The sequence below is a fragment of the Scyliorhinus torazame genome, chromosome 24 (genome assembly GCF_047496885.1).
Source record: "Scyliorhinus torazame isolate Kashiwa2021f chromosome 24, sScyTor2.1, whole genome shotgun sequence".
In the NCBI taxonomy this organism is placed as follows: Eukaryota; Metazoa; Chordata; class Chondrichthyes; order Carcharhiniformes; family Scyliorhinidae; genus Scyliorhinus; species Scyliorhinus torazame.
Genome location: NC_092730.1, coordinates 54,214,523 through 54,224,733, shown reverse-complemented (window position 1 = coordinate 54,224,733; position 10,211 = coordinate 54,214,523). Strand labels below are relative to the sequence as shown.

Here is a 10,211-nt window from a genome sequence, read left to right as displayed (position 1 = left end):
ACTCTCAGGTCGGCCAGGGCTCTTTATCCGCCTCCATTCACAGGAAAAGTGACTTCAGTTTCCGGAATGACATCCACTCTCTCTGAAACCCCCAAACGGAAATTCAGACTCACCGTGAAGGTGAAGACTGCGGACTGCGGTTCCCGCTCCTGCTGTTTAATACAGATCACTATAACTGTGTACAGTGAGCAGAAATAAATTGCTGTTGTTTGTCAACATTTCTTCCTGAACTCACTGTCATTCTGCTTCAACAGGACGACTTTGAATCTCCTGATATTTGAGAAATTTGCTCAAGCGGGTAAATATGAAATATATTATCTGCATCGTGCTTTTGAATGGAGTCATTTCGAGAACATTCCCACACAGAGAGAAATTCCTGCAACCGGCTGCAGAAAAATTCCGTGCGCCTGATGTGATTTCAACGCAACCTTCTGACCTGGAGTCAGGCGCGCTCCCGTTGCGCCGCAAGCGCAAATGAACTCAGAGATTATTTTTATTTATTTACACTTTGACTGTGTTCTGTACATCAGCAACTGTGCGAAACAAACTCAAGGAAGTTAGATTGAGGGTTATTAAAGGGCCCTGAAGTAAAGCAGCTGTACCACGTGGTTAAGGTGATGCACAATAATCCATTGTGCTCTGTACACGTGGCTTCAAATCCCATCCTGGTCTGTAACGTGTCTGTTGTGTCTCTGTTTGGTCCACTTCATGAGGGTGAAGTGAAAAAGCTGCGGCTTTTAGCTGTTGTTTGACGGCTTGTGGGTGAATAGTGGAACACTGTCCATATTGAAACCATATTAAAAATGATGAGAAAGTTACTTATTTCACTCCACTCCCTAATTGCGCCTACATTCTGAGTTAGAAACTGTTTCTCTTTCTCGGTTTGAAACACACGAAGTCGCGCAAAACTTCGCTTCCAAATTACTACTGCAATGGCCGGGAATCGAGCCCGGGTCAACTGCTTGGAAGGCAGCTATGCTCACCACTATACCACCATCGCTCACTGACGAAATCTCTGCGTAGCTTATTTCCCTCCAATTTAAAATGCTCCTGAATGAATGTATCTGTGTCGCACTGCTACCGTTCAGCCACCAGATGGCACGAGTCCACCATAAATGTATTTCTCCAATTTAATTCTGATGTTCTGTGTGTCATCACATAGGACACTTACTCTGGCCTGAGACCTTACCTTGTCCTTGTGTCCGGATGCTGCCGCTTTCACCATGTTTAAGTTATCACATAGCCCCTCCAGTGCAAGAGGAGGCTCATCGAGTCGCCTCCGACCCTTGGCCCAATCCCCACTTCACCGATTGATCACATCAGTGTGTCAGCGTGGCCGGAAGAGAAAATGCTGGAAAATCTCAGTAGGTCCGGCAGCATCTGTAGGGAGAGAAAAGACCTAACCTTTCGAGTCCAATGACCCTTTGTCAAAGCCGAGTCATTGGTCTCGAAACGTTAACTCTTTTCTCTCCCTACAGATGCTGTTCGACTTGCTGAGATTTTCCAGCACTTTCTCTTTCGTTTCAGATTCCAGCATCGGCAGGAATTTGCTGTTACCCAATGTTTTTCCCAGTGTGGCCGAGTGTTCAGGTCGCAGACTTTTCTGAAGGCGTGTGTTCGAATCCCACCCCTGACATTGACTTTTCCTCCGTGAGGCTCCATCCAAACCCGCGGGATCTCTCACCTGGAAACACAAGGGGAGCAGATACAGAGAAACAGCGACCACCTGCAATTTCCACTCCGAGACACACACCATCCTGGGAAATATATCACCCTTTCTGTGGCTGGCTCACAATCCCGGAACTCCCTCCCTAACAGCACTGTGTGTGTACATACACCACATGGACTTGCAGCGGCTCAAGAATCACGTCACCGCAAAATTCTCAAGGGTAATACATTTTGGACAATAAATGTTGACGGATTCAGCGACACCCACATCCCGTCAAATAACTTTTAAAATATTTTGGAAACCGAGTCCCCTGAACTCAGCTCAGAATGTTCACAAATCACAAAGCAAATTACTTCAAATGCTGAAAATCATAAATAATAAACACAGGAAATGCTGGAAACGCTCAGAAACGAAACATCATCTGTGGGGAGAAAACTAGAAGCAGCGTTCCAGCTCTGTGATTGGATCATTTCCTTCTCTCTCAATCTGAAATCCTGGACTCAGCTGATAAACAGCAAGATGCCAATCGCCAGTCATCAGTATCAGAAACAATGAACCTTTAGGATAGCGAGGCCGAGCGGTCTGAGGAGATGGGTTTAGGTTTCAGTCTCTTCGAGGATGCGGGTGGAAGTCCAACCGCTGCCAACATTTTTAGGAAAAGCGGCTGAGGTGGGAAATGGAAATAAAAGTGAACGATATTGCAAAACTCTTGCTCTTATCCCAAAAGATCTTTCCGTTACTGACATTGTTGTGTCCTGTGTAAGCCGAGCTGAACTGATTTGGTGCCGCTTGTTCTCACCTTGCAGCCCGTCAGTCTCTGTATCCCAGGGACCATTTATGACATCATCAAAAACACCCTCCCCTGCTCTCCCCATTCACCAGACTGAAGGGACAATCCCCTCCGCGACCGCTGCTCCGCCGCCAATATCCGCTCACTTTCCATCTGCAACTTTCTTTGCAAGTGCAGGAGATGCAACTCCTGCCTTTTTACCTCCTCCCTCCTCATTATCCAAGGGCCCAAAACACTCATCCCAAGTGAACCAGTGAGACACTTATGCTTTTTCAGTTTAAGCTCCTGTATTTGCTGCCACAATTTGGTCTCATCGACTTCAACAGGTCAAATAACAGTCTGTGACCGCTTTGAGAAATCTCTGTCAATCCACAATCCTGACTCTGAGCTTCCTGCCACTTGTCATTTCAATTCTCCACCTCTCCCACTCTCACCTTTCTGTCCTTGGTCATCCGTGTTCCAATAGAGATTAACGGAAACTCGAGTAAAACCACCTCAACATTTAAGTAGCCACCCACAGAATTCCGTCCTCAACATCGAGCTCAGTAATTTTAGATTATAAAATATCTCTCCATTTTGTTTGGAGTGTGTCTTGCCCGTCCGTTTGTTTGTCTTTTGCTTCTAATTGCATTCATTCATTTTGCACTTGGGCGGCGGAGAGACAGCTGGAGATTTTTCTAGAATGAATTGTAGAGCTCAAGGCTCAGACAGCTGAAGACGCGGCCACCATTGATGGAACAATGAAAAGTGCAAATGAGCAAGAGGACAAGGAAAGAGAAAGGTCTGGGAATGGAACCGAAACTCCAGTCTGGTAAGTGAGAAATCTCCCCCTGAACCACTAATGTTCACACGGCCGCTCATTCCAAGTGTCCAGTCGGAAACCTGTCTGAAGGAACATGCAGTCTGACAGAGCGCCTGTGATAATCCTCCACTGTCTGATCTAAAGCTGCAACATGAGCTGTTCATGACAGCTGTGATAAACGTGTTGGTGTGAGCATTCAGTGGTTTTTCCCACAAAAAACATCACCCTTGTTTGGAGCTGCCTGTGAGGAACAAACAACCTTTGAATGTCTCATCACGTCAGCGACTAGAAGTCCAACGCGCTATCCGTTGCGCCACAGAGCCACACCTGCAGCGCTTTCCCCTTCCCATATGAGGATTTCTGTAGTTGTCCAACAGGCAGTTCAAAAGTTCAGTAATTCGCACAGTGACAACATTTCAAAACTACTTCATTGCCTGGGAATGTTTTGGGCCGCCCTATGGTTGTAAAAAAGCGCTACAGAAATTCTACTGAAACTCCGGAAGGACACAGCCAGGTTGGTGCAAAGGGAGGACATGTAGCAGACAAGGAATGAAGTGATTTATTTTTGTAGGAAGAACAGAAGAGAACAATATAAAATAAAGTGTCTATTTACAAGAAAGAGTGCAGGAACAGCGGGACATGTGTACAAATCATTGAAGGTGACAGGGCAGGCTGTAAGAGTCGTTTATAAATCAAACAGTTTCATGACTTTATTAATAGCGGCACAGAGTACAAGATGACAGAGGGGTCATCTCTCCCTTTTCAGCTCCTGACTGCAGAGGCTTTTCTTGTGAAACCGTTTATTGGAAAACCTCTTTCCCTGGAGGGAGGCGGGAGTTTGGAACTCGCTGCCTGAAAGGCTGGTGGAGCAGAGACTCCCATAATATCTAAGAAGTGTTTAGATGGGCAATTGCGATCCCAGGGCACACGAGGCGATGTTCCAAGTGCTGGGAAATGGGATGAGAATGGTTCGGTTGTTGTTTTTGACCGGCACAGATGCGATGGGCTTAAGGGCCATTTCTCTGCTGTCTGATTCGATGACTTTATGAATGAAATGCAACATGTGTTTGCAGCTGTCTATGTTTATATCCTGTTGTATTCACAGGAACAAACAAACTGGACTGGTCGTTGAGCACCTCGAGACTGTTCTGCCCTACATTTAGATTGAGTAAGGGCTCCGTGTATTTTAACTCCAGCTCCCTGACAGGATTTCAGAAACCCTCCACAAATGGCAGTCTTATTGAATAATACAGATCCTAGAGATGGATAATCAGTGATAATCACAGCCAGAGAGACCTGCAATAACCCTCAGTGCAGGAAAGGCAACTCATTGTCCTTTGACCCTAAAGCAAAATACTGCGGATGCTGCAAATCTGGAACAAAGACAGAAAATGCTGCAAATATTCAGCTGATCCGGAAGCTTCTGTGGACGGTGGAATAGGTCGTTCCATTGAAAGACCAGGATCTGAAATGTTAACTATTTCTCTTGTCAGTGATACCACGGACCCGTAAAATATTTCAAGCATTCCGGTTTGTTCAGCTAAACATCCTCACACTCTGTAGCTTAGATCAATCCCAGCAGAGTGTCACTGCGTTTGACCTGATCTGTGTGATTGAACACTTCCTCCATAAAGTCACAGAGTCATAGATGTTTACAGCATGGAAATAGGTCCTTCGGCCCAGCTTGTCCATGATGCCCAGTCTCTATCACCATGTTAGTCCCACTTGCCCATATTTGATCCATGTCCCTCTATAATCCACCCTGCCCAGGTAAATATCTCATTGTATTTTACAGGAAAACATTGTACCGATTCTACACTGCCTCTGGCAGCCCATTTCGGATGCTCACCACCATCCGCGTGAAAGCAAATCCTCTCTGGTCTCTTCGGCATCTCTCCCCTCTCACCTTAAACCTATGCCCTTTAGGCTCCTCTACCTTTGGGAAAATATGTTGACTATCTGCCTGATCTATGCTCCTCATTGTTTTATAGACCTCTATCAGTTCACCTCGAAGCCTCCGACGCTCCAGGGGAAAAATCCAAGCCTGTCCAGTCTCTCCTTATAACCCAGAGGACCAAGTCCTGGTAGCATCCTCGTAAATCTCTTCGGGACTCTTTCTAGTTTACCAATATACTTCCCATAATAGGGTGACTAGAACTGAACATAGTATTTCGTGTGTGCTCTTACCAATGTATTGTACAGCGTCAATATTCAATATCCTGACCAATAAAACCGAGCCTGCTGAATGGCTTCTTCACCACCCTGCCCACCTGCGACTTTACCTACAAGGCGCTCCGAACTTGTACCCCTAGATCTCGTTGTTCTGTAATTCTCCACAAAGAATACAACAGCGCAAAATCTGTCTTTCTTCCAGAATTGCAGGTTTAAATTGTCCTTCACTTTCCAGTGGATAATTTACAGACATTTTAACACAAGGACTGAATTCAGTCCAATGGTAAATGCTTTCGACTAGAAATCAGCTGGATTTTTCCCTTTGACTTCAGTCCTGCTCCCAGAGAATCTGTTCAGTAGTTAAAATAATGTTTTCTTTTGAATCCTTTATTTCCACCGAATGTTGACGCTGAAATTCCTCACAGTTCTCTCCATTGTTATCTACTCTGCAGGTATTGACTGCACCGTCTATTTGAGACATGCTGACAGGGCTATGATAGTGGCTTTCTTTTAGGTTTTAGGCCTCTTTTGGTCATTAAACAAAAACCGGATATCTGCAGAGGAACTCGGAATACCAAACCTCTCTTCCCAGGATGAACTTAGTCAGGGGACAAAATGTTGTTTGAATACAGAATAATAGGTTTGAGGATTTGGGGTGAGATTCCTGGAGTTTTGGGAAGAGAGCGATGTTGTGGAGCAATGTGATAATAGCAGGATACGAGTTTGGGATATTACCCAGTCTGTGTGGGGGGCTGGGGGAAGGAAATTGTCTTGCCTGCCCACTCAAGCTGAATGTTGGGGTTGAGGTGGTGATCAGATTCCGTACGGAGGGTGAAATCCTTTCACTGAATTTCACATTTACAGCTCAGGTCCTCGAGGGATCGCTCCTGTATTCCCAGGAGGCGGTGGTCTCATTCTTTAAGCAAAAAACTTCAATCCAGGATCGGTTTGTCAATAAGAACACGCTGGAGGATTGGGATGTTAGAAACTGTTTAGCACTGATTCACTTTATTCATTGTTGTGTCCTGGAATAAACAAGTGGATTGTAGCTGTCCATTAAAAAAACAAATAGAATTGGGACGTTTCTGGCCAGTGAAATGAAAGTAACAATAAGTGGAATGAAGGCGCGGGTTGTTCCTGGACTGACTGCAGAATTTGCTGATTATTTATTCAATAGAGATTTCAGGCCAATTGTATTTGATGTCATTAAGGAGATTTACATTGAAGGAAGCATGTCGTTGTCTATAATGTGTCATTACCTCCTTTTATCAAAATTGCTTTGATAGATGGGATTCAAAGAATTGGAGTCATACGGCATTCCTGTGGATTGTTGGATCCTTGCGAGGGTTCAAACAAATCCTTTGGAAAACCGCCAAGACCGAGGAGATTGTCCAGTGGAGATTGACTGGAGTGGTATTAGTGGTAAAGAGTGTGCTTCCGGAAGATGTATGTCCAATATTGCAAACCAGGCTGCACATTCAGAACCTTCTTACCAACTTCTCATCGATGAAAAGGATGCACTGGTGAAAATCTTCCATGAATCCTTAAATTCTGGAAAATCGCAGCGTGTTTACTTCAGACAGGCATCATAATGAGCGCAGGCTGGTAGTGCCGGAGAGCCTGTCCCTGTGCTGTACTGTTCTTTATGGAAAACTGCCAACATAACACCCTTATTCGAAAAGGGAGGGAGACAGAAACAGATAACTAAATGCTAGTTAGCATAATATCTGTCATGTGGAAACTGTTAGAGTACATTATTTTTGCAGAATACAGGGATTAAGGGTTATGGTGTTCGGGCCGGAAAGTGGAGCTGAGTCCACAAAAGATCAGCCATGATCTCATTGAATGGTGGAGCAGGCTCGAGGGGCCAGATGGCCTACTCCTGCTCCTAGTTCTTATTTTCTTATTATAAAGGATATAATAGCAGAACATTTAGCAATATATAACATAATGAAACAGATTCAGCATGGCTTCAAGAAGGGCACATCATGCATGACAATCTTTTCGAATTATTTGAAGTGGTAATGATCAGGATAAATAAAGGGGAATCCTGCCTCCAGCTGCCTCCCTACCTCCAGTTCCCTCCATCTGTTCCACTCACAATATCCCCCATTGTGTCACTCACCTCCTTTCCCCCCTCTCACCCTTCCTCGCTTTTCCTATCCGCCCTCTATCTCTAATCTATTTCCCTTTCTCTGGGATCTGCCTTGTCTCCAGGATCCCACTGACCCAGGGTTCGGGGACTCTCAGGCCGGCCAGGGCTCTTTAACCGGCTCCATTCACAGGAAAAGTGACTTCAGTTTGCACAATACCATCCGCTCTCTCTGAAACCCCCAAACTGAAATTCAGACTCACCGGGAAGGTGAAGACTGTGAGGGCAGCGCGGTGGTACAGTGGTTAGCACTACTGCCTCGCGGCGACGAGGTCCCAGATTCGATCCCAGCTCTGGGTCACTGTCCGTGAGGAGTTTGCACATTCTCCCGTGTTTGCGTGGGTTCCGTCCCCAGAATCCAAAGATGTGCAAACCTGGTGGATTGGCCACGCTAATTTGCCACTTAATTGGGAAAAATGATTTGGTTACTCTAAATTCTTTTAAAAGAAGGTGAAGACTGCGGGTCCCGCTCCTGCTGTTTAATACAGATCCCTATAACTGGGCACAGTGAGCAGAAAGAAATTCATGTTGTTTGCGTGCATTTCACTCCAAGTTAAAACGCCCCTGAATGAAAGTGTCCGTGTCACACGGCTCCCGTTCAGTCAGGAGATGGCACCAGTCCGCAATAAATGTATTTATGCAATTTATTTCTGATGTTCTGTGTGTCATTACATCGGACTCTTACTCTGATCTGAGACCTTACCTTGTCCTTGTGTCTTGGTGCTGCTCTTTTCATCCTGTTTCAGTAATAACTATTTACTGGTATTAATTATGTAACTTACTTAGTGATTTATTTATTCAGCCACTAGGAGTGTTTTAAGCTCATTCTGTAAACGGAACTTTGCGTGGCTCGTATTCTGGCCCGTTTAACCCACCTATTTACTCTTGTTTCAGACTGAGAACTTAGTTATTAATGTTGAAGATTGTTGTTTATTTAAACCATGTTTCCACGCAAAACAAATTGATGCTGGTTATTAGATAAGAAACCCATGGGTGATGAGAACAGTTGGTGAATTTTATATGAGGAGTGTCCCCTCCTTTTCCGTCCTGACCTGCGATATTTAATTAAATAATTCACCACTGTGATGGCCAGGAACTGAAGCTGGGTCAAATGCTGGGACAGTCCCCACTATACCACCACCTGTCCCCGGGTAATGTCACCCCCTCGGTATTTACAGAACGAATACACAAACAATGAAGCGGGGGAATGTTTGAAATCAGAGATTGGATATTCTTGTAACCAATAGGGCTGTAATGGGAATCTTTCATTTTCCGATAGATCGGGATGAGCTGGGTCGCTCAGTCAGAAATCAGATATCTGGGGATTTAAATGTGATTACTACAATGATAATATTTAACCATGTTAATGTTATTTTGCTCCAATTGAAACGTGTCACGAATACATCGTTACCTTGTTGCACAACTTGCTTTCAGCCAGGGGATGGCAGCAGTGCGCAATAGTTTGGGTCTCCTGATTGTGTCCACAGATCTCGATAGGAATGGAGCTGCTGCTTCCCGGGAGCTGCCAAGCAAGAGGCACAGATATTGACCAACTGCACCCGCTCCAAATAGATTCCCCAAATTACTGAACAAAACAAAAACAAGCAGAAATCATATTTTCAGAAACTATGACAGTGTCTCTGAAAACAACACACCAACACCTCTGAAAGAATCGATTTGCTGTAACTAATTCAAGATGAACCGTTTCAATGTCAGCCGTAATTCCTTACCAGTTCTCAGACAGGCAGCTTCAGTTTTCAAGTTCCGGCTCAATAAAATCAATCACAGGCCCATGATCTGCTTTCCTCCTGTTCTCAGACACATCCACTTTGAACAAGGGCGCACTAACTGGTTTTCAGAGTAAGAGTCAGACTGCAGTCACCTCGTTCTCTCTCGATCCCTTTATCCCAGAACCACCTCACAACCAGGAATGGAACTTCTCACAGAGCCAAGAATGGAATAGTTTGTCGATTCTTCCACTGATTCAGGACCGTCCATCGCCAGGACGGATTCGTCCAAAAGAGTTGGGATGAGATGGGGCTGAGTTTCACTGTGTATCCAATCAGTCCCCGGAGAAGCACAAAAACAGTGAGTGAGGGAGAGAGAAAGAAACAAAGAAACAGATAGAGAGATAAAATATGTTCCATTTCTACCACGATCTTTTTTCCCAGAAATACATTCACCTGAATGAAACCAAACCACGTTTCCATTCGCTGCCGTTGCTGCTTCTCCTTCCAAACGTTGCAGGAAACGTTATTCTTTATTGATTGTTGTTTTGAGTGCGAGATTCTTTATATTTCGTTCAGTTTCCCAAAAAATGTTAAATATCTGACTAAACTCGATAACGGTTCAAACCGTTCGTTTACAAACATCCCGATTCATTCCCGACTCAACGGCTGGCGCGGGGAATTCAACAAACATCGCGAATCACAGTCGATGTGAGCAGAGCTCGAACCTGCGCGGGGAAACCCCAATAGATTTCAATCCCAACGCCTTAACCACTCGGCCATTGCAGCTGGGTCCAGTGAGTCATTCATTAATAATTTGGTCGATGGAATACATTCTAAAACCAGCCTGGAATCACTCCAGGAAGTTGTTGTATTCAAACGATCAACGGGGCCCCGTG

General features: G+C 44.9%; 1 non-coding gene across 1 annotated transcript; it reads right to left on the bottom strand.

Annotated features, from left to right (window-relative positions):
* Window positions 1-928: 928 nt before the first annotated feature.
* Window positions 929-1,000, bottom strand: trnag-ucc (transfer RNA glycine (anticodon UCC)). Its single transcript has one exon. It is a non-coding gene; the product is annotated as a tRNA-Gly (tRNA).
* Between the last annotated feature and the right edge of the window lie 9,211 nt (window positions 1,001-10,211).